We start from the raw sequence: 20,538 nt of genomic DNA on the forward strand, positions 1-20,538 counted from the left end.
CCGGGGTGGCTCAGTCAGTTAATATCCCACCCTTGATTTCGGCTCTGGTTATGATCTCACGGTTCATAAGAATCTGCCCCACGTTGGGCTCTGCACTGACAGCACAGAGCCTGCTTGGGATTCTCTCTCTCCCTCTTTTTTTGTCCTTCCCCTACTCAGATTCTCTCTTTCTCTCTCCTTCTCTCTCAAAATAAATAAATAAAAACATATATAGTATCTATTGTGGGTTAGAGAAGATTTTGGTATCTAGAGATATTTTCTAGGTTGATAATGTAAAGGAGTCAACATTATTAAGATTAAATTTTTCCCAAATTGATATAAATATTCAATGTAATCCAATTAAAATTCCTAAAGGACTTTTTTTCAAAATTGAAGAAATTGATAAACTAACTTACATGAAATTTATATGATCTACAATCTCCAAGGAACTCCTAAGAAGTAAGATAATGTCAGAAAACTAATAATAAGAGGTTTTAAAACTTATGACAAAGCTGCATAATACAGTGTAGTGTATGCTGGGTATAAAGATAGACAAACAAATAGAACTAAACAAAAAGTCCAAGAAATGACCCACATGTATGCCGTCCCTTGATTTCTAACAAAGGCAGTAAGGTGGATTATTGGTCATTTTTACCTTTTAATAAGTTATAAAAATGTAAATAAAAACCTTGGCCCAACTCATATCAAGCAAAAGCATGAGTTAGTGAAGGATCATATTTCTACATGTAAGCGTTAAAGTAATTATGCTTTAATGAAGAAAGTGTAGGAGGGTATCTTTGGTCCCTAAAGGGGGGGTAAAGATGTTTTAATATATTTTTTAAATTTTAAATGTTTTTATTTATTTTTGAGAGACATAGCGCTAGTGGGGAAGGGGCAGAAAGAGGGAGACACAGAATCTGAAGCAGGCTCCAGGCTCTGAGCTGTCCGCACAGAGCCGGACAGGTGGCTCAAACTCATGAACTGTGAGATTATGACCTGAGCTGAAATCAGACGTTCAACCGACTGAGTCACCCACCTACCCAGAAAGGGAGGCAGATACATTTTAAACAACCTGGCCATATAATTGTGGGAGGAAAAAATTCGATACATGAGACTTCATCAAATTAAGAATTTCATTTCAAATAATCATTTACAAGGTGAATAGACGTGTCGTAAAACACAAGAGGATACTCCAATCTGACAAAAAGATTATTTCTGAATGTATAAAGAACTCCCTAAAAGAGAATAGACAAGCCATATATATTTATGTATAAACATACAAATTACCTATTATATCAATATGATGATAGGTAAGTGTATATATCAGTTAAACAAACAAAACAAGCGCTTCCCAAGAAAAAGAATATCCAAATAGCTAATCGGAAATAAACACGAAAAACTTCTCAACGTCTTCCTCATCAAGGAAATATAAATGTTTACCACCATACCATTTCAGGATCTAGCAATATGGATATGATAAAAAGTGTGGCATAAGAAGTGTTGCAAAGGATTTATAGCAACTGGAATTTGTACATAGTTGACGGAGTGTATGTTTGACTCGTTGGAAAACCATTCGGCAGTGCTTGCCAGAGCCAAACATATGCCAGCCCTGTGATGCAGACTCCATTGCTAACAATACACCCAAGATAAGCGCATGTCTAAGTCCACAGAAGCATCGCGAGACTGGCTCTGCCATTCTTAGCCTGTGGCACCTGATGGGACCTTAACACGTGGAGCCTGAGGGGCAGCCAAAGCCCTCATGGACTGGGGCCCTCAGCTGCAACCTATTCCCCTGGGTTGTCCAACTTCTTCCGCCCACACAGACTCAGATGATCTGCTGTGGCTTCCCCAGACAAACGACACTTTTGGGCAGTTGAAATATCCCAGACGGGCAGGTTTTTGTTCAAAGTTTAACCACTGTGGGAGGATACTGTAAAGCTTGACCGCAGTAATAAACACCGACGTCGTCAGCCTCCACCCTGCTGATTCTCAGGGTGAAATCTGTCCCTGACCCGCTGCCACTGAACCTGTCTGGGACCCCAGGGTCCCTGTTGGAAACAAGATAGATCAAGCGCCGTGGAGACTGGCCTGGCTTCTGTAGGTACCAATACAGATAAGTATTTCCATCACTGTGCAGGAGGCTCTGACTGGCCCTGCAGGAGATTGAGGCTGGCTCTCCAGGGGTGACCGACAGGGACAGAGGGGTCTGCGTCATCACAATATCCCCACTGGATCCTAAATTAAAGAGAAAGAAGTTCAAGGTTACATACAGACATTATAAGCAATTTTCTTGATTTTCCTTTGTTAATTATTTCAGGTTCATCTGGGTTCTTTTTATTAATGACCCATATCATAATTAAAAAATTAATATTTACAAGGCATAAAAATGATTCTGTCTCAAGGAATTCATCTGACACTAGTCATTGTTTGTTTTAGGTAGTTCCTAATTCTCATAGGCAAAATATCAAGTTCTCTTCCCTGGAGCATGAACATACATGGTCAGAATACACATGGAGAGCAGGGGTGTCGCTCTAGCACCCTCTCCCCACCCCATTCTCCTTTCTCGTCGCCCCCTTTGCACTCACCTGGGATCCAGAGCATGATGAGTCCCAGGAGCTGAGCAGGGAACCTCATTTTGAGAAGCTGAACACGATGAGCCCTGATAAGTCAAAGCAAGTTTAGAGGTGACCTTTTATCTCAGACTTGCAAGGGAAGGTCCTCCCTAGGGGACAATATGCAAATCTCCTGTGGCTGCAGCAGAGTGGAAAGAGCCAACAAAAGGGTAAAGGCTTTATCATGTAAGCAAATTCATATAAAGCATGCCGTGGTGTCAGAGGAAAAGCAATAAAGATACGGTTCTTGCTGCCTGTGGAAGTGTGAAGATCCGATCGTGGAGATCTGGGTCTGTGGTGAGGACCTAGGGCACCGGCCTTGACACTCTAAGAAAGCATAGGGACACTGACTATGTAGAGATGTGTATCTAGCTAAGTTCAATCACTGGGAAGTGAATGGCCATCTTCTTGGCTTCCTGCCAGCTCATCTGTAGAGAAAATAATTCCCATCAACTCTGGTGGTGACCAGGGGGGTGTCTCCACTGGCAGATGGTATTCTGCTAGTTCAAGTGTCGTCAGCTATCTGCTGTTGCCAGGATAGCTGGTTAAGAATGTAAAATGCCAGTGTTAGAAACCGCCATTGTAAGTCATCTGGGGAGTTAAACAGCGTAAAAGCACTCTGTAAGAGGACTTGACAGGGAAAACGAGGTCATCTCCTACATATAGAGAGCTAATAGCTCAATTTAAGTAAGAGGAAGGCAGGGAAGATTTTATGTATCAGGCAGTGAATGTAGGATTCTTGGACATCAACTGATGGGCTGTATCCCATCATACATACCCGTCATGTACCAGATTAATCAAAGGAATTTCTTAATGGAAGAGCTGCCTACGATAATGGCATAACATAAACAAGGACTATTTTTCCTACTTGGTGTTTAGAAAAACTCCTCCCATACAGTCTTTCTCATCATGTAGGACAGGTTCTTTCAGGCCTTCCAGGTTCTTGTTCCCTCTGTGTGAAAACCTGAGTCTCTCCCCGACCTGAATGAGTCACAGCCATGGCCATGAACCTAGAGTTCAAAAGGAGATTTGTACGTGAGAAGAGCAAGAACCGGAGCTGCTGTTTTAACATCTTGGGGTAACACTTTCCTATGACTGATATTTCCCTGCGATTTCCCTCAAAGATAACCATGGCTCAGGGGCATCAGGTCACCATACCTCGGGTCATTCAAAGAGGACATCCGCCTGAATCTCCTTCCCTCGTCAGTGATGCCAGTCATGATGGATTGAACAACTTGTGAAAAATGGAGCTTATTTTAAATTGTTTCACAAGGGTAGTCACTGTCCTTTGTCACCCAAAACAAAATAAAGAAACCAGCCTAGAGCGATTGAAAAGTCGAGTGTGTGGCTTTGGGTAATCTTGGGTAACTAACCCAAAGTCATACTTAATTGCCAAAGAACACAAACAAATAAACACAGTTCTCAATAAGCTTCTCAAAGAGATCTTGGCTTGACTATCTTCGGGGCAATCCTTCAAAATACGAATTTATTTTTATTTTTTTAAATATGAAATTTATTGTCCAATTGGTTTCCATACAACACCCGGTACTCATCCCAGCAGGTGTCCTCCTCAATACTCATCACCCACCGTCTCCTCCCTCCCACCCCCCATCAACCCTCAGTTTATTCTCAGTTTTTAAGAGTCTCTTATGGTTTGCTTCCCTCCCTCTTTAACCTTTTTTTTTCTTCCCCTCCCCCATGGTCTTCTGGTAAGTTTCTCAGGATCCACATAAGAGTGAAAACATATGGTATCTGTCTTTCTCTGTATGACTTTTTCACTTAGCATAACACTCTCCAGTTCCATCCATGTTGCTACAAAAGGCCATAGTTCATTCTTTCTCATTGCCAAGTAGTATTCCATTGCATATATAAACCACAACTTCTTTATCCATTCATCGGTTGATGGACACACAGGCTCTTTCCATAATTTGGCTATTGTTGAAAGTGCTGCTATAAACATTGGGGTACAAGTGCCCCTATGCATCAGCACTCCTGTATCCCTTGGGTAAATTCCTAGCAGTGCTATTGCTGGGTCATAGGGTAGATCTATTTTTAATTTTTTGAGGAACCTCCACACTGTTTTCCAGAGAGGCTGCATCAGTTTGCATTCCCACCACCAGTGCAAGTGGGTTCCTGTTTCTCCACATCCTCGCCAGCATCTATAGTCTCCTGATTTGTTCATTTTGGCCACTCTGACTGGCGTGAGGTGGTATCTGAGTGTGGTTTTGATTTGTATTTCCCTGATGAGGAGCGACGTTGAGCATCTTTTCATGTGCCTGTTGGCCATCCGGATGTTTTCTTTAGAGAAGTGTCTACTCATGCTTTCTGCCCATTTCTTCACTGGATTATTTGTTTTTCGGGTGTGGAGTTTGGTGAGTTCTTTATAGATTTTGGATACGAGCCCTTTGTCCTATATGTCATTTGCAAATATCTTTTCCCATTCCGTTGGTTGCCTTTTAGTTTTGTTGATTGTTTCCTTTGCAGTGCAGAAGCTTTTTATCTTGATGAAGTCCCAATAGCTTATTTTTGCTTTTAATTCTCTTGCCTTTGGGGATGTGTCAAGTAAGAAATTGCTGTGGCTGAGGTCAGAGAGGTTTTTTCCTGCTTTCTCCTCTAGGGTTTGGATGGTTTCCTGTCTCACATTCAGGTCCTTTATGCATTTTGAGTTTTTATTTTTATGAATGGTGTAAGAAAGTGGTCTGATTTCATCCATCTGCATATTGCTGTCCAGTTCTCCCAGCACCATTTGTTAAATAGACTGTCTTTTTTCCATTGGATATTCTTTCCTGCTTTGTCAAAGATTGGTTGGCCATACTTTTGTGGGTCTAATGCTGGGGTTTCTATCCTATTCCATTGGTCTATGTGTCTGTTTTTGTGCCAATACCATGCTGTCTTGATGATTACAGCTTTGTAATAGAGGCTAAAGTCTGGGATTGTGATGCCTCCCACTTCGGTCTTCTTCCAAATTACTTTGGCTATTCGAGGTCTTTTGTGGTTCCATACAAATTTTAGGATTGCTTGTTCTAGCTTCGAGAAGAATGCTGGTGCAATTTTGATTGGTATTGCATTGAATGTGTAGATAGCTTTGGGTAGTATTGACATTTTAAAAATATTTATTCTTCCAACCCATGAGCACAGAATGTTTTTCCATTTCTTTATATCTTCTTCAATTTCCATCATAAGTTTTCTATAGTTTTCAGCATACAGATCTTTTACATCTTTGGTTAGGTTTATTCCTAGGTATTTTATGCTTCTTGGTGCAATTGTGAATGGGATCAGTTTCTTTATTAGTCTTTCTGTTGCTTCATTATTAACGTATAAGAATGCAACTGATTCCTGTACATTGATTTTGTATCCTGCGACTTTGCTGAATTTATGTATCAGTTCTAGCAGACTTTTGGTGGAGTCTATCGGTTTTCCATGTATAATATCATGTCATCTGCAAAAAGCGAAAGCTTGACTTCATCTTTGCCAATTTTGATGCCTTTGATTACCTTTTGTTGTCTGATTGCTGATGCTAGCACTTCCAACACTATGTTAAACAACAGTGGTGAGAGTGAACATCTCTGTCGTGTTCCTGATCTCAGGGGGAAAGCTGTCAGTTTTTCCCCATTGAGGATGATATTAGCTGTGGGCGTTTCATAAATGGCTTTTATGATGTTTAAGTATGTTCCTTCTATCCCAACATTCTCGAGGGTTTTTATTAAGAAAGGATGCTGAATTTTGTCAAATGCTTTTTCTGCATTGATTGACAGGATCATATGCTTCTTATCTTTTCTTTTATTAATGTGATGTATCACATTGATTGATTTGCGAATGTTGAACCAGCCCTGCAGCCCAGGAATGAATCCCACTTGATTATGGTGAATAATTCTTTTTATGTGCTGTTGAATTCGATTTGCTAGTATCTTATTGAGAATTTTTGCATCCATATTCATCAGGGATTTTGGCCTGTAGTTAGTTCTCTTTTTTTGCTGGGTCTTTGTCTGGTTTAGGAATCAAAGTAATGCTGGTTTCATAGAATGAGTCTGGAAGTTTTCCTTCCCTTTCTATTTTTTGGAACAGCTTGAGAAGGATAGGTATTATCTCTGCTTTAAACGTCTGGTAGAATTCCCCTGAGAAGCCATTTGGTCCCGGACTCTTATTTGTTGGGAGATTTTTGATAACTGATTCAATTTCTTTGCTGGTTATGGGTCTGTTCAAGTATTCCATTTCTTCCTGTTTGAGTTTTGGAAGTGTGTGGGTGCTTAGGAATTTGTCCATTTCTTCCAGGTTGTCCAGTTTGTTGGCATATAATTTTTCATAGTATTCCCTGATAATTGCTTATATTTATGAGGGATTGGTTGTAATAATTCCATTTTCATTCATGATTTTATCTATTTGGGTCATCTCCCTTTTCTTTTTGAGAAGCCTGGCTAGAGGTTTATCAATTTTGTTTATCCATCAGGAAGAGCTAACAATTATAAATATCTATGTGCCGAATACAGGAGCTCCCAAATATATAAAACAATTAACCACAAACATAAGCAACCTTATTGATAAGAATGTGGTAATTGCAGGGGACTTTAATAATCCACTTATAATAATGGATAGATCATTTAGACACATGATCAATAATGAAATAAGGGCCCTGAATGATACATTGGATCAGATGGACTTGACAGATATATTTAGAACTCTGCATCCCAAAGCAACAGAATATACTTTCTTCTCGAGTGCACATGGAACATTTTCCAAGACAGATAACATACTGGGTCACAAAACAGCCCTTCATAAGTATAAAAGAATTGAGATCATACCATGCACACTTTCAGACCACAGTGCTATGAAACTTGAAATCAACCACAGGAAAAAGTCTGGAAAACCTCCAAAAGCATGGAGGTTAAAGAACACCCTACTAAAGAATGAATGGGTCAACCAGGCAATTAGAGAAGAAATTAAAAAATATATGGAAACAAATGAAGATGAAAATACAACAATCCAAACGCTTTGGGAAGCAGTGAAGACAGTCCTGAGAGGAAAATACATTGCAATCCAGGCCTATCTCAAGAAACAAAAAAAATCCCCAATACAAAATCTAACAGCACACCTAAAGGAAATAGAAGCAGAACACCAAAGACACCTCAAAGCCAGCAGAAGAAGAGAAATAATAAAGACCAGAGCAGAAATAAACACTATAGAATCTAAACAAATCGTAGAGCAGATCAATGAAAGCAAGAGTTGGTTTTTTTGAAAAAATAAACAAAATAAGAATTTTTAACAAGGTTGGAAAATATCTTGGGTAAAAATGATACGGTTTTTTCACTATTGAGCTCTATGGTAAGAATCTGGGTGGCCAGTAACAAATTATGGTAAGGAGACAGGATTACAATAAATGTCTCATATTTCACTACCAACAATTTTATTTATCTTTTCTTTCATTACCTTTTGGAACTTCTGTATTTCTTTGACTTTTATTTATTATGCTACCTACTTCAATTCTGGGTCTTACTTCAGAATATGTCAGACTCCTAATTAACCATCCTGGAGTAAGAAGTCAAAAAGATGCAGTTGAAAAAGAAAAAAACAATTGAATTGAACATGAAAACAAAGATAAAAACAGAAAAAGAACAATATCATATACCTTAACCTAGTTTTAAAGGATCATTCTGTAAAGGTATAAATTAATCGGTTTTACCTACACTCCAGTATGGACCCCAATTTATGGGAAAATGAGTACCAGCAAGAAACCTGTCATGTTTCCTTTTCATTACACATTGATTCTTAAAATGTTATTTTTACAAAATATTTTCAAGATGCTTGAATTCCATAAAATATCGCTACTTCCTGTGAAAATTAATTGATACCTCCCTTAAAAGTCTGCCATTTTAACTGGTTCTTTTATCTCATAATCTGTTGCCCTTAAGAATTCAGGAAATGCAAAATACTATAAGAATTCTTCTTTGATCAAAAACAAGGCTTTGTTTTACTTAAAAACTTAAAAAAGTTTTTTTCACACTTTAAAATTTATTTTTGAGAGAGACAGACAGACAGAGCACAAGTGGGGGAGAGGCAGAGAGAGAGAGGGAGACACATAATCCGAAGCAGGCTCCAGGCTCCGAGCTGTCAGCACAGAGCCCAACGCAGGGCTCGAACTCACTAACTGTGAGATCATGACCTGAGCTGGAAGTCAGACGCTTAACCAACGGCACCACCTAGGCGCCCCAACTTATTTTAAAATTTAAATCCCAGTTAGTTAGCATATAGTGTTACATGGTTTCAGGAGTAGAATTTAGGGATTCATCCTTTCATATAACACCCAGTGCTCATCCCAACAAGTGCCCTACTTAATACCGATCACCCATTTAGCCTGTCCCTCCATTCAACAACCCTCCAACAACCCTCAATTTGTTCTCTACATTTAGAAGTCTCTTATGGTTTACCTCCTTCTATGTTTTTATCTTATTTTTCCTTCCCTTCCCCTATGTTCATCTGGTTTTTTTCTTAAATTGCACATATGAGTGAAGTCATATGACATTTGTCTTTCTCTGACTTGACTTATTATGCTTAGCATAATACACTCTAGTTCCATCCACTTTGTTGCAAATGGCAAGATTTCACTCTTTTTGATGTTTGAGTACTATTCCACTGTATCTATATACCACATCTTCCTTATCTATTCATTAGTCGAAGGACATTTGGGCTCTTTCCATACTTTGGCTATTGTTGATAGTGCTGCTATAAACACCGGGATGCATGTGCCCCTTCAAATCAGCAGTTTTGTATCCTTTGGATAAATTCCTAGTAGTGTAATCGCTCCCTCTTACAGCAGCTCTATTTTTAATTTTCTGTGGAAACTCCATCCTGTTTTCCACAGTGGCTGCACCAGTTTGAATTCCCCCAAAAGTGCAAAAGTGTTTTCCACTGATAGTTCTGTTTAAGGCAAGAGAAAAGGGCAAAAGAAATGTGTTTCTAGCAGTAAATATGATGAAATGATATTTCAAATGAACAAAGAATCATTTTAAATTATTTTTTTTCCGAATAGTTCTAGAAAATCTCTTTCCACATCTACTCTTTCTTGTCATGTATTTTGGGCAGCCACAGCCATGAGTTCCCAGTTTAAAAGGAGATTCCATGATGTTAGAACAAGAGAAACAGCATTCCTTTCAAGTTTCAGTGTATCCTGTACATTTCCATGGACTTTCATGGAAGATGGTCACCAGGGAACTAGGTGCTGGGTCAGAGCTGCTCAACAGCATTAATTTCAGACTTCTTGCCACCAGAGCTCCAACATCAGAGAATGTTGCCCCTTTGACCACCAAATTAGTGGAGCTTTGCTATGGCAGGCTTGGAAACTGATCACCCAAACTGAAACTTGCATTGTGAGAAAGGTAGTAACTGTGAGAAACGCGTGTTTTCTTTGTTACAAGGCAATTCTTGAAAAGGTTACTTTTATAAAGTATTCTTTGCGATACTTCAGTATCAGAGAGTTTTGTCATTTCCTGTGAAATTAATGTAAAAAAAAGTCTTTTAAGAGTCTCTGATTCTGGCTGATTGTTTTGTCACATAGTCTGTTGCTCTGAAATACACAACACATGTAACATCCTATAGAATTGGTCACACAGGCTTCACGGTTTTCCTTTACTACCTATAAACAGAAAGGGTGACACTCTGAATTCTAACAAACCATTCTGTGCCCTGGACAACAAATCGGCCCTTGAACCAAGTCAGTCATTCCAGCCTGGACAGAAATAATAACATCTGGTGAAGGGACATATGGGGTCTGAGTGGGGAACAGAGCGGCTCTGTGTATCTCTATACGTGACCATCATCAGCTGAATGAGAAGAAAACTTATACGGGTGGCTTTTACTGTAATTTTGTCTGTGTTGCCGGAGGACATTAGTTTGGGTTCAGTGAAACTGAAAGCTGGTGTGGAGGTGGGGTGATGTGGGAAGGCGGTCTTGCAGATGGAACTTCTGAGTCTGTGGTCCCGTCACAGGTGGGGAGTAAGATACTCCCACATATTGTGGGCACCGTGTTCTGTAGACTTTGTCGGTCCAAACAGTCCAAACCCACACTGTTTTGTCCAAGCTTAGAGATACACAAAGGCCTCTTCCCTCCATGGACACGAATAGAGGTTCTTCCTGATTAAAGACCCAGTGATGTCATTGTCAGAGCACTGAGATCAACCCAGCCATTGAGGAGCAACCCCAACCATAGGTGAACTAGAGGGGATTCCTGCCCCTGAGGCCCCTGAGATTAAATGTGTCCGTCTCTTCTGAATAACTACAATGTTTTATGTTATGCCCAGAATTCGTGATCCCCAAAGACCACCAGGGAGCCGAGTCCGATGCAAAAGCAAAAGAACCTTTATTCGAGCTAGCTCGAGCTCAATCCCCTACCTACACCGACGCAGCGGTGAGATACCAGGGAGAGAGAGCGAGTTTCAAAAGCACAAAGGTTTTATAGGGGTCTAGGGGCAGTTGGTGAGGTAATGGCTGTGGCCTCAGCCGATTGGCTGGGGAAGGGTCGTGGCCTCGGCCGATTGGCTGGGGAAGGGTCGGAGTCCTGTTACTGGGCGTGTTTTGATCAGGAAGTTTGAACGGGTGAGCGGGAGGTTACTCAAGGGGAGGAGGCGCGGTCTGAGGTGTCTGTGATTTTCCCGGAAAAGGGGTCATGTCGGGGACATAGTCACTCAAGGTGGAGAACACAGAACAAGATGGAGTCGGCCGGCGTAGGCCCGCCCTTTCATTCCCCCCTTGTCATGTAACTTACGGACCCAATCATGGGACCGGCTGCATTTATGGTGACAAGGGGAACAGAGTTTGGAGGTTTACGCTAAGTTCTGGGAAGCATGTGTCCCTGGGGTGGCTCTGGGAGGTCTAATTAAGTATTGTCCCTGAGCTGGTATCTATGATCTGCCAGGTGATGTTTTGGGGGGTGTGGGGACTCCCAGTAACATGAGCAATGACAAGCAGAGTTAACAGAGTTACCAATATTAGGTGGGTCGAATGCGCTGGAGCTTGAGCTTGAGCTTGAGCGGGTTGTGTTGGTCCCGACTGATGGCCCATCGCGTGACGAAGTCCTTCCGGATCGAGGAGGGGTCTGCTGGCCGAACGTGGGTGTGATGGACCCAGGTCGCGATGTCGTCTACTTTGAGAGCGGTGGGGGTTGTCAGCACTACAATGTAGGGTCCCTTCCAGCGCGGCTCGAGAGTCTCTCGGTGGTGCCTCTTGACATAGACCCAGTCTCCCGGCTTGTACTGATGAGGTGTCGGGGTCGGGCCAGCCTCGTAGATGGCACGGAGGCGCGGCCAAATATCCTCGTGCGCCCTCTGGAGCCCTCTCAAGGAAAGAAAAAGTTCTTGATCTTTAAACTCTGCAAGAAGTTCAGCTCGAAGGCTGGGAATAACAGGGGGTGGCCTGCCAAACATGATCTCGTAGGGAGTAAAACCCAGAGTGTAAGGAGTGTTTCTAACCCGGTAAAGGGCGTACGGTAGGAGAGTCACCCAGTCCCCGCCAGTCTCCATGGTTAATTTGGTAAGGGTCTCTTTTAGGGTTCTATTCATTCTTTCTACCTGTCCTGAGCTCTGGGGCCTATAAGCACAATGTAATTTCCAGTTTGCCCCCACCGCCTTGGCTACTGCCTGTGTTACCTGAGAGATAAAAGCTGGTCCATTGTCTGATCCTACCATGGCAGGAAAACCATACCTGGGTAAGATGTCTTCTAGTAGCTTCTTAGCCACCGTCTGAGCCGTTTCATGCTTGGTTGGGTATGCCTCCACCCAGCCAGAGAAGGTGTCTGTAAATACTAAAAGATATTTATAACCATACTTTCCTGGTTTGACTTCAGTGAAGTCGACTTCCCATTGGGCTCCCGGTCTGGTGCCTCTGAGCCTGGTTCCTTTTTTATTTGATGTGACTTTCGCGTTGGTGAGTTGGCAGGTCTTGCAGGCAGATACAACTTGCTCTATTTTGGTGTCCTGTTGGTGAATCTTGATTCCGGCATGTCGGATTAAGTCTTTTAATTTTCGGGCCCCCATGTGAGTAGACCGATGCATGTGCTCTAATATTGAGACTCCGAGCCGGTCTGGCAGCACGAGCTCCTTGTTAGGTGTATACCACCATCTCTTTATCTCCTGGGCCATGGGGAGTTTCTTGATCCGCTGTAACTCCTCCTGGGAGTATTTGGGCTGGTCTGGTAAAACTGGGTCTCCCGGGTCCGGTAGTTGTATGGTCATGGTGGGGACTGAAGTAAGGGCTACTGCCTTGGCTGCCTGGTCAGCCTTTCGATTACCTCTAGCTACTGGGTTATCAGCTTTTTGGTGCCCTTGGCAGTGGATAATGGCTAGCTTGGCAGGAAGCCATAAGGCCGTAAGCAGGTTAAGTATCTCCTGCTTATTTTTTATAGTCCGTCCTTCTGCCGTCAGTAACCCCCTCTCCTGATAAATTGCCCCATGAATATGAGCTGTGGCAAATGCATAACGGCTGTCTGTGTAGATGTTAAGCCGTTTTCCAGCTCCCAGCATCAGCGCCTTGGTGAGGGCTATGAGCTCCGCTCGCTGGGCTGACGTTCCGGAGGGTAGAGCCTCCGCCCATACGGTGTCCATTTCGGTGACCACCGCTGCACCCGCATACCTGTGTCCATCTCGCACAAAGCTGCTGCCATCAGTGAACCAAGTAGCCTCGGCATCGGGGAGGGGCTGGTCGGTCAGGTCCATCCGGAATCCATGTACTTGTTCCAGGATTCCCGCACAGTCATGTAGTGGAGCACCTAGGTCAGGGTCGGGCAGCAGGGTTGCAGGATTGAGGGCTGCACTGGGGTGGAACCGCACTCGTGGAGGGTTGAGTAGGAGGCTCTGGTAATGAGTCACACGTGTATTGCTCATCCATCTATCAGGAGGCTGTTTCAGGACCCCTTCAATGGCGTGTGGGGTCGTGATCCAGATCTCCTGTCCTAGGGTCAGCTTGTCTGCATCCTTGACTAGGAGTGCTGTCGCCGCAATAATTCTTAGGCATGGCGGCCAGCCGGCAGCCACTGGGTCTAGTTTCTTAGACAGGTAAGCCACTGGGCGGTTCCAGGGGCCTAAGGCTTGAGTTAGAACCCCTTTTGCTATTCCCTTATGTTCGTCTACAAAGAGGTGGAAGGGTTTCGTAATGTCTGGTAGGCCCAGGGCTGGGGCACTTAGGAGGGCCTTTTTTAACCGATTAAAGGCAATTTCTTCTTTTTCAGTCCATTTAAATGTTTTCCCCTCTTTGGTAGCTTCATACAGGGGCCTGGCGATCTCAGCAAAACCTGGAACCCAGAGGCGGCAGTAGCCGGCTGATCCTAGGAATTCCCTCACTTCTCTTCGGGAGGTGGGAGTAGGGATCTTTAGGACAGTTTCTTTTCTGGCATCTGATAACCGCCGCTGTCCGCCCTCCAGGATATATCCCAGGTAACTTACCCTCTCCCTGCATATCTGAGCCTTCTTTGCGGATGCCCGGTACCCTAAGGCCCCCAGGGTAGCCAGCAGGTCCTGGGTCCCTCGCTCACAGTCTTTGGCCGTGTTGGCAGCAATCAGGATGTCATCTACGTACTGTAGGAGGGTGAGGCCAGGGTGCTCCCTTCTGTACTCACCCAGGTCCTCGTGTAGTGCCTCGTCGAAGATGGTGGGTGAATTTTTGAATCCCTGAGGTAGCCGTGTCCAGGTGAGTTGCCCACTGTAGCCCTCCTCCGGATCATGCCACTCGAAGGCGAACAGGGGTTGGCTCTGGGGTGCCAGCGGCAGACTGAAGAAGGCGTCCTTTAAATCTAGTACAGTATACCAGACCCTGGAGGGCGCCAAGGAGCTCAAGAGAGTATATGGGTTGGGAACAGTTGGGTGTATGTCCGCGACCCTCTTATTTACTTCCCGGAGGTCTTGTACCGGTCGGTAGTCATTTGTGTGAGGCTTTTTGACCGGCAGTAAGGGGGTGTTCCAGGCAGACTGGCAAGGAACTAGTACCCCTAGGCTTCGTAGTCTCCGGATGTGTGGCTGGATCCCCTTCCGGGCCTCCTGAGACATGGGGTATTGTTTGATCCTTCCCGGACTCTCTCCTGGCTTGAGCTCTACCAGGACTGGGGTCCTATGAGCGGCTAGTCCCATCCCCCCCCCCAGTCTCTGCCCAAACCGAGGGGAATTCTTGTAGCCATCTGTCTATATTATCCTCTCTCGGGAGCGCCTCCTGGTGGAGGAGGTATTCATCCTCCAGTTTCATGGTCAGTACCTGGATGGGGTGGCCCTTGCCATCGGTGACCTGAGGCCCCCCTTGTCTGAAAGTTATCTGAGCTCCAATCTTGGTCAGTAAGTCCCGTCCTAACAGCGGGTAGGGGCATTCTGGTATTACCATAAAGGAGTGGGATACCCAGCCCGTTCCCAAATCTACTGTTCTTCGGGTAGTCCATGAATACTGGCTCATACCAGTTGCCCCTTGTACCCAGGACTTCTTGCTGGCTAGTTTTCCTTGTGGGGTGCAGAGGACCGAATGTTGTGCTCCGGTGTCGACAAGGAAGTCAACAGGGGTCCCCTCTACTTTAAGAGTTACCCTGGGTTCGGGGAGAGGGTCCGAACCCCGACTCCCCTAATCACTTAGTTCATCTAGCTCTAGGACTTTTACTCGATCAGTCTTGCTTCCTTTCCCGCCGGCCCTTTTCAGACAATCTCGGGCCCAATGCCCTATCTCCTTGCAGTATGCGCACTGATCCTTCTGCAGCCTCTGCTTCCCCCACTTGGTGGTTCTTTTACCTTTTCTTGTGTCGTCTGCCAGCTGCCGGAGACGGCAGTCTCGTTCCTCAGGGGAGTCAGCAGTGGTAGCTAGTAGTATTCTGGCCAGGTCTCGAGTCTGCTTACTGTTGGCAGCCGCCATGGCGCGAGCCTGCTTGTCCTCAGGAAGCTCCCGGTTATTATATACCTTTTCGGCTACCACCAGTAAGTCCTGCAGACTTTTTTCTCCTAGTCTATCTATTTTCTGTAATTTTCTCCTAATGTCTATGGCCGATTGGTTTACAAAGGCCATGATAACAGCTGCCTTGCTTTCCGGAGCCTCTGGATCCATGGGGGTATAGGTACGGAATGCCTCCATGATCCGTTCTAAAAAGGCAGCCGGAGATTCATCTTTTCCCTGTTGTACATTTCCTACCTTGGCCAAATTGGTTGGCTTTCTAGCAGCCATTCGGAGACCCCCCATTAGAGTCTGGCGGTAGACCCGGAGCCTCTCCTTACCTTCTGCCGTGTTGAAATCCCACTGGGGCCGAGTTAAGGGGAAGGAGGCATCTATCTGAGCCTGGTTGGTGGTGGGATTCCCGTCTGTGCCCGGAACTAGTTTTCGGGCCCCATTGAGGATTCTTTCTCTTTCTTCAGTCGTGAACAGGACCTGCAAAAGCTGCTGGCAATCGTCCCACGTGGGCTGATGGGTAAAAAGAACAGAGTCTAATAAATCAATAAGCCCTGCCGGTTTCTCGGAAAACTTAGGATTCTGAGCTTTCCAATTGTAGAGGTCACTAGTGGCGAAAGGCCAATAGTGATGGGGCTGATTCCCCTCCGCGTCTGGGGGTCCGGTGGCTCGCAGGGGCACTGGCAGGAGTCGGCAGCGGGAGTCGGCAGCGGAGGCGGATTGCTCCCTCTGAGCCCTTTGTCTGGTGAAGGGCGGGCTTCCCACTGGAGCGTTTCCGCCTCCCGCTCTCGGAACAGCGTCTGCCTCCCCCGGAGGGGGAGGATGGTGTTCTTCCGGCATCCTAGAGGGGTTATACGAGGGAGGAAAAATTAATTCTTCTTCAGTACCCCCCTGTAAGACAGGGTAGAGGGGTGCTGAAGGCTGGATAAGACTTTTCTTCTTCTTTGTCCCCTGCAAAGCAAGAATGGGTTTTGGCTCCGGAGGGAGCGGGGCTAGGAAGGGCTTAAGCCAAGAGGGTGGGTCTTCTACAAGGTCCTGCCAAGTGATAATGTAAGGGAGCTGATCAAGATGGCCCGTCTTAGACTGAGAGATGATACTCCTGACTCGGTGGATGGTAGGGAGGTCGAAGGTCCCCTCTGGTGGCCATCTGACATTGAAAGTTGGCCACTCGCTAGAACAAAAAAACTGCCACCGACCCTTTCGGACTTCCACACTGAGGTTGTTAGCTCTTCCCCTCACATCCTTAAAGTGATTAATCATAATACTTAGAGGAGTAGTCTGAGTCTGTCCCATAACGTCCATCCAGTAAGTCCACAGAACAAAACAGAGAAACACAAAAACAGACAAACAGAGGGCCCCTAGAAAATCTTCCAACTCCATGGAAGCAAAACTGAAAGCTAGCTTAGACATTTGAGGGGATTCCACGTCCCTCCAAAACCGATGAGGGGATTCCACGTCCCTCCAAAACCGATGAGGGGATTCCACGTCCCTCCAAAGACGACGGCCTCACGCCGACCAGCGGGAGCGACCCGCCTCGTCTCAGACCTTTGAGGGGATTCCACGTCCCTCCAGAAGGGAGAATCGGAACGTCTTCCGAAACTCCCGGCCCGTGGTCCTCCAGTGCGTCCACTTAGACTGCGTCGGGCACTACCAGAACTCCAGAAGTGAGCTCACACAGAAAAGACAGAACAAACAGACAGACACTAACTGTGGCCAGTCAGGCTCTCCGGGTCGGGGGTCCCTCGGGGTCTTGGGGATCCCGGACGAGCCCCCAAATGTTATGCCCAGAATTCGTGATCCCCAAAGACCACCAGGGAGCCGAGTCTGATGCAAAAGCAAAAGAACCTTTATTCGAGCTAGCTCGAGCTCAATCCCCTACCTGCACCGACGCAGCGGTGAGATACCAGGGAGAGAGAGCGAGTTTCAAAAGCACAAAGGTTTTATAGGGGTCTAGGGGCAGTTGGTGAGGTAATGGCTGTGGCCTCAGCCGATTGGCTGGGGAAGGGTCGTGGCCTCGGCCGATTGGCTGGGGAAGGGTCGGAGTCCTGTTACTGGACGTGTTTTGATCAGGAAGTTTGAACGGGTGAGCGGGAGGTTACTCAAGGGGAGGAGGCGCGGTCTGAGGTGTCTGTGATTTTCCCGGAAAAGGGGTCATGTCGGGGACATAGTCACTCAAGGTGGAGAACACAGAACAAGATGGAGTCGGCCGGCGTAGGCCTGCCCTTTCATTTTACCCATGAGAGGACGACTCCCAATGTACAGGGAGGTCTGGGAAGGCTCAGTGCATGTGCTTAATCCTCTGAGTGTATAGGTTCTCTGAAAGCACTGAGAACCAGATATGTTTACATACCTGACTTTTCTGAATTCTCAAGATGTCACTTTTCATCGGCTTCATATGAATCTGTATCCAACTATTGGATTTAGTTTTGTTTCCTTTTTCTTGAAATCAATATAAAAATCCTATAGAGATATACGATTCATCTCTCAGGTGAGAAAATCATGTGCTGGAGATGAAGGCATTTTGTCTGTCAATGTGAAACTCGCTGCCGTGTCCAGACTGGACAAAGTGAGACAATAATTCTATTGCCTACTGAGCATCTCTGCCTGGTAAGTTTTTCACCTCCTCTAAGACCCTCCCTAGGCTCGCCCTTGCAGACATGGGAGTCCCTGCTATAACGGTCTCTTAGAAGCCACAGCTTGTCTGCAAATTTAATCGCTGTTTTCATAATCCGTTTGACCTTGTAAGAAAGCCTGGTTCTCCTGAGACATGGGCATTCCAGTCTTTTAAGTTTAAATCGACGCTGCCTTTGAACATACAATGTGGGAATTGAAAGAGAGAAACTGAATTTAATATTCCAGGAGAAAAAAGAAAATAATTTTCTTTGGATTTTTTTTTTTTATTTAGAAAAGCTAGTCTACTTGCAGAAAAATGGAGCCTGAGAATCCCAAATTCAATGTTGCTTCCATATTCAGTTATTGCAAGAATCTACAAAATGCTTACACAAATTTTGAACAACAAGAGAATTTTATACCCTCTGGGAGAAACAAAATCAGAATTCAATCACTCAAGCTGATTTTTTTTAATTCACTGAAATTCCCTTTGACTCCCTCTTTTTATTCCAGTTGTTAACACGAATTGTACCAAACAAGAAAGAGGCAAGGGCTGAATGGAGTAGTCAGTGGCCATTCCTGGCCTGATCATAAAGTATAGTCTCTGTCCGCATCTGTAAATGAAAACAGTAACTTCCGGCCCCAGGGGAGCAACAGCTGCACACTGGTGACCTACACATCCATGTGGCCTTTTCTAGGCAGGAGCCAAGGGTAAGCCAAGGTTCAAGTGCTGTTTGAAACTTCAACTGCCTTCATTCTGCAGGGCTTGCAGAAATCTGCGTATCGACTCTTCTAAAGCACCTCTTGGCCATGCGCAGAATAAGGATCAGAAATACAATAAATGAAATAAAAAAATAAAATAAAAATAGAATGAATGAATTCTGAGTCCCCTGGAGCAGTCACATGATGAAAGCATAAGATTTCACAAAAAACTACTAGGTACAATAATTTAGGAGAAACTTCCTTGGGCACATTTCCCCCATATTTCCTATCCTTACCCTAGTAAGTGGGGAACAACCTCAACCCACAGAGTTCTGGATTCCAGCAGAATGTTTATTTTCATAAAATATTTTCCCCCATTGGTGAGAGACCCCGGCCTGGGCACCCCATGAACAGGACTGGAGGGTACCTTCCCTTCCATTGTGTTCAGTGTCTATCTTTGACTTTAAGAAGGAATCACCTTTGGCATCCCTGACTCTGGGACAAGACCATCCACTTCTAGGAGGACTGGTGTGGCCTGGGGACCAGGTGACATGAAGTCAGGTGGCTTCCAGTGGGGACCACAGCAGGGGATGGGCTTCAGCAGGTCCAGTCCCCAGTGCAGACAGCCCTACCCTGGGGCCAGTGAGGACACAGATGCCCCGAACAGTGACATCACCCACAGGGACATAATTCACACTTGGAGGATGCTGTGCTGAAGGTCATAAAATACATGTTCCCTCAAAGCATTCGCTGTGATAAACCACAAGTGGGGGCCACAGGGTATGTCAATAAAATTAAAATGGATACAAACCATAAAACGTTATTCTATGAAAACAGGGACATATATTCAAAGTCAGTAACAGAAAGTTATCAAACAATCCCCAAACATTTGGAAACCAAGTAAGAAATTACCAAGCAACAGTCAGGTCCAGAAAGAACAAAAAGGGAAACTGGAACGTTTTTTGAGTTGAAAGAATATACCGTATACCAAACTTTGCGGGAGACAAGAAAGCAGTGGGTTTATAGGTCTGAATTGATAACGATTAACATGCATGCTAGCAAAGGAGTTTCACACCAATCACTCAGGCTGCCATGATGTGTGGGCTCCAGTCAGTTTGATTTCTGTATACATTTTTCCACACCCTGTCAAAGCAACCGGAACTGAAACATTGGGTTTAATTGTACTTGTCATGATATTCATTACCTTGGAAGAGTCGATCATCTCCAGTACACCTTATTTTCTTAACTAGGCATAGGATTAGATGCTTGTGAATTTAATCTCTCTTGCTTCTGTCGTATGTGCCATGAACCAATGGTATGACCCCGTGATTAGTCAGGATTCACATTTAAGCACACTATTGAAGGGGATGTATTCAATGCATGAATTTAATACACATTCTCCCAAAATATATTATTCGGGGTCATTTTTGGTTAATGAGCACACCATATGGAACGATGCACTCATGTATTGTACAAAACCTTTTCTTATAGCAACAGAGTTCCAAATTCGTCATATCCAAAGCAGTGTTTACGTTCAAGATACTTAACACCCTTACCATAGAGGAGAGAAAGAAAAATCTCATGTATTCTGGATTTTCCTGTGATACAGTAAGGTAACTTTTGTCTCAATCATTCCTTTTCACTGTTTAGTATCAAAACCCACTTTTGAAATTGTGAGAACCCCCTTTGCACTCCGAAAAATGTAATGGAGGGAAATCAAAGAATCTTGGCACTGGAATCT

The sequence above is a fragment of the Panthera leo genome, chromosome A3 (assembly GCF_018350215.1).
Source record: "Panthera leo isolate Ple1 chromosome A3, P.leo_Ple1_pat1.1, whole genome shotgun sequence".
Taxonomy (NCBI): Eukaryota; Metazoa; Chordata; class Mammalia; order Carnivora; family Felidae; genus Panthera; species Panthera leo.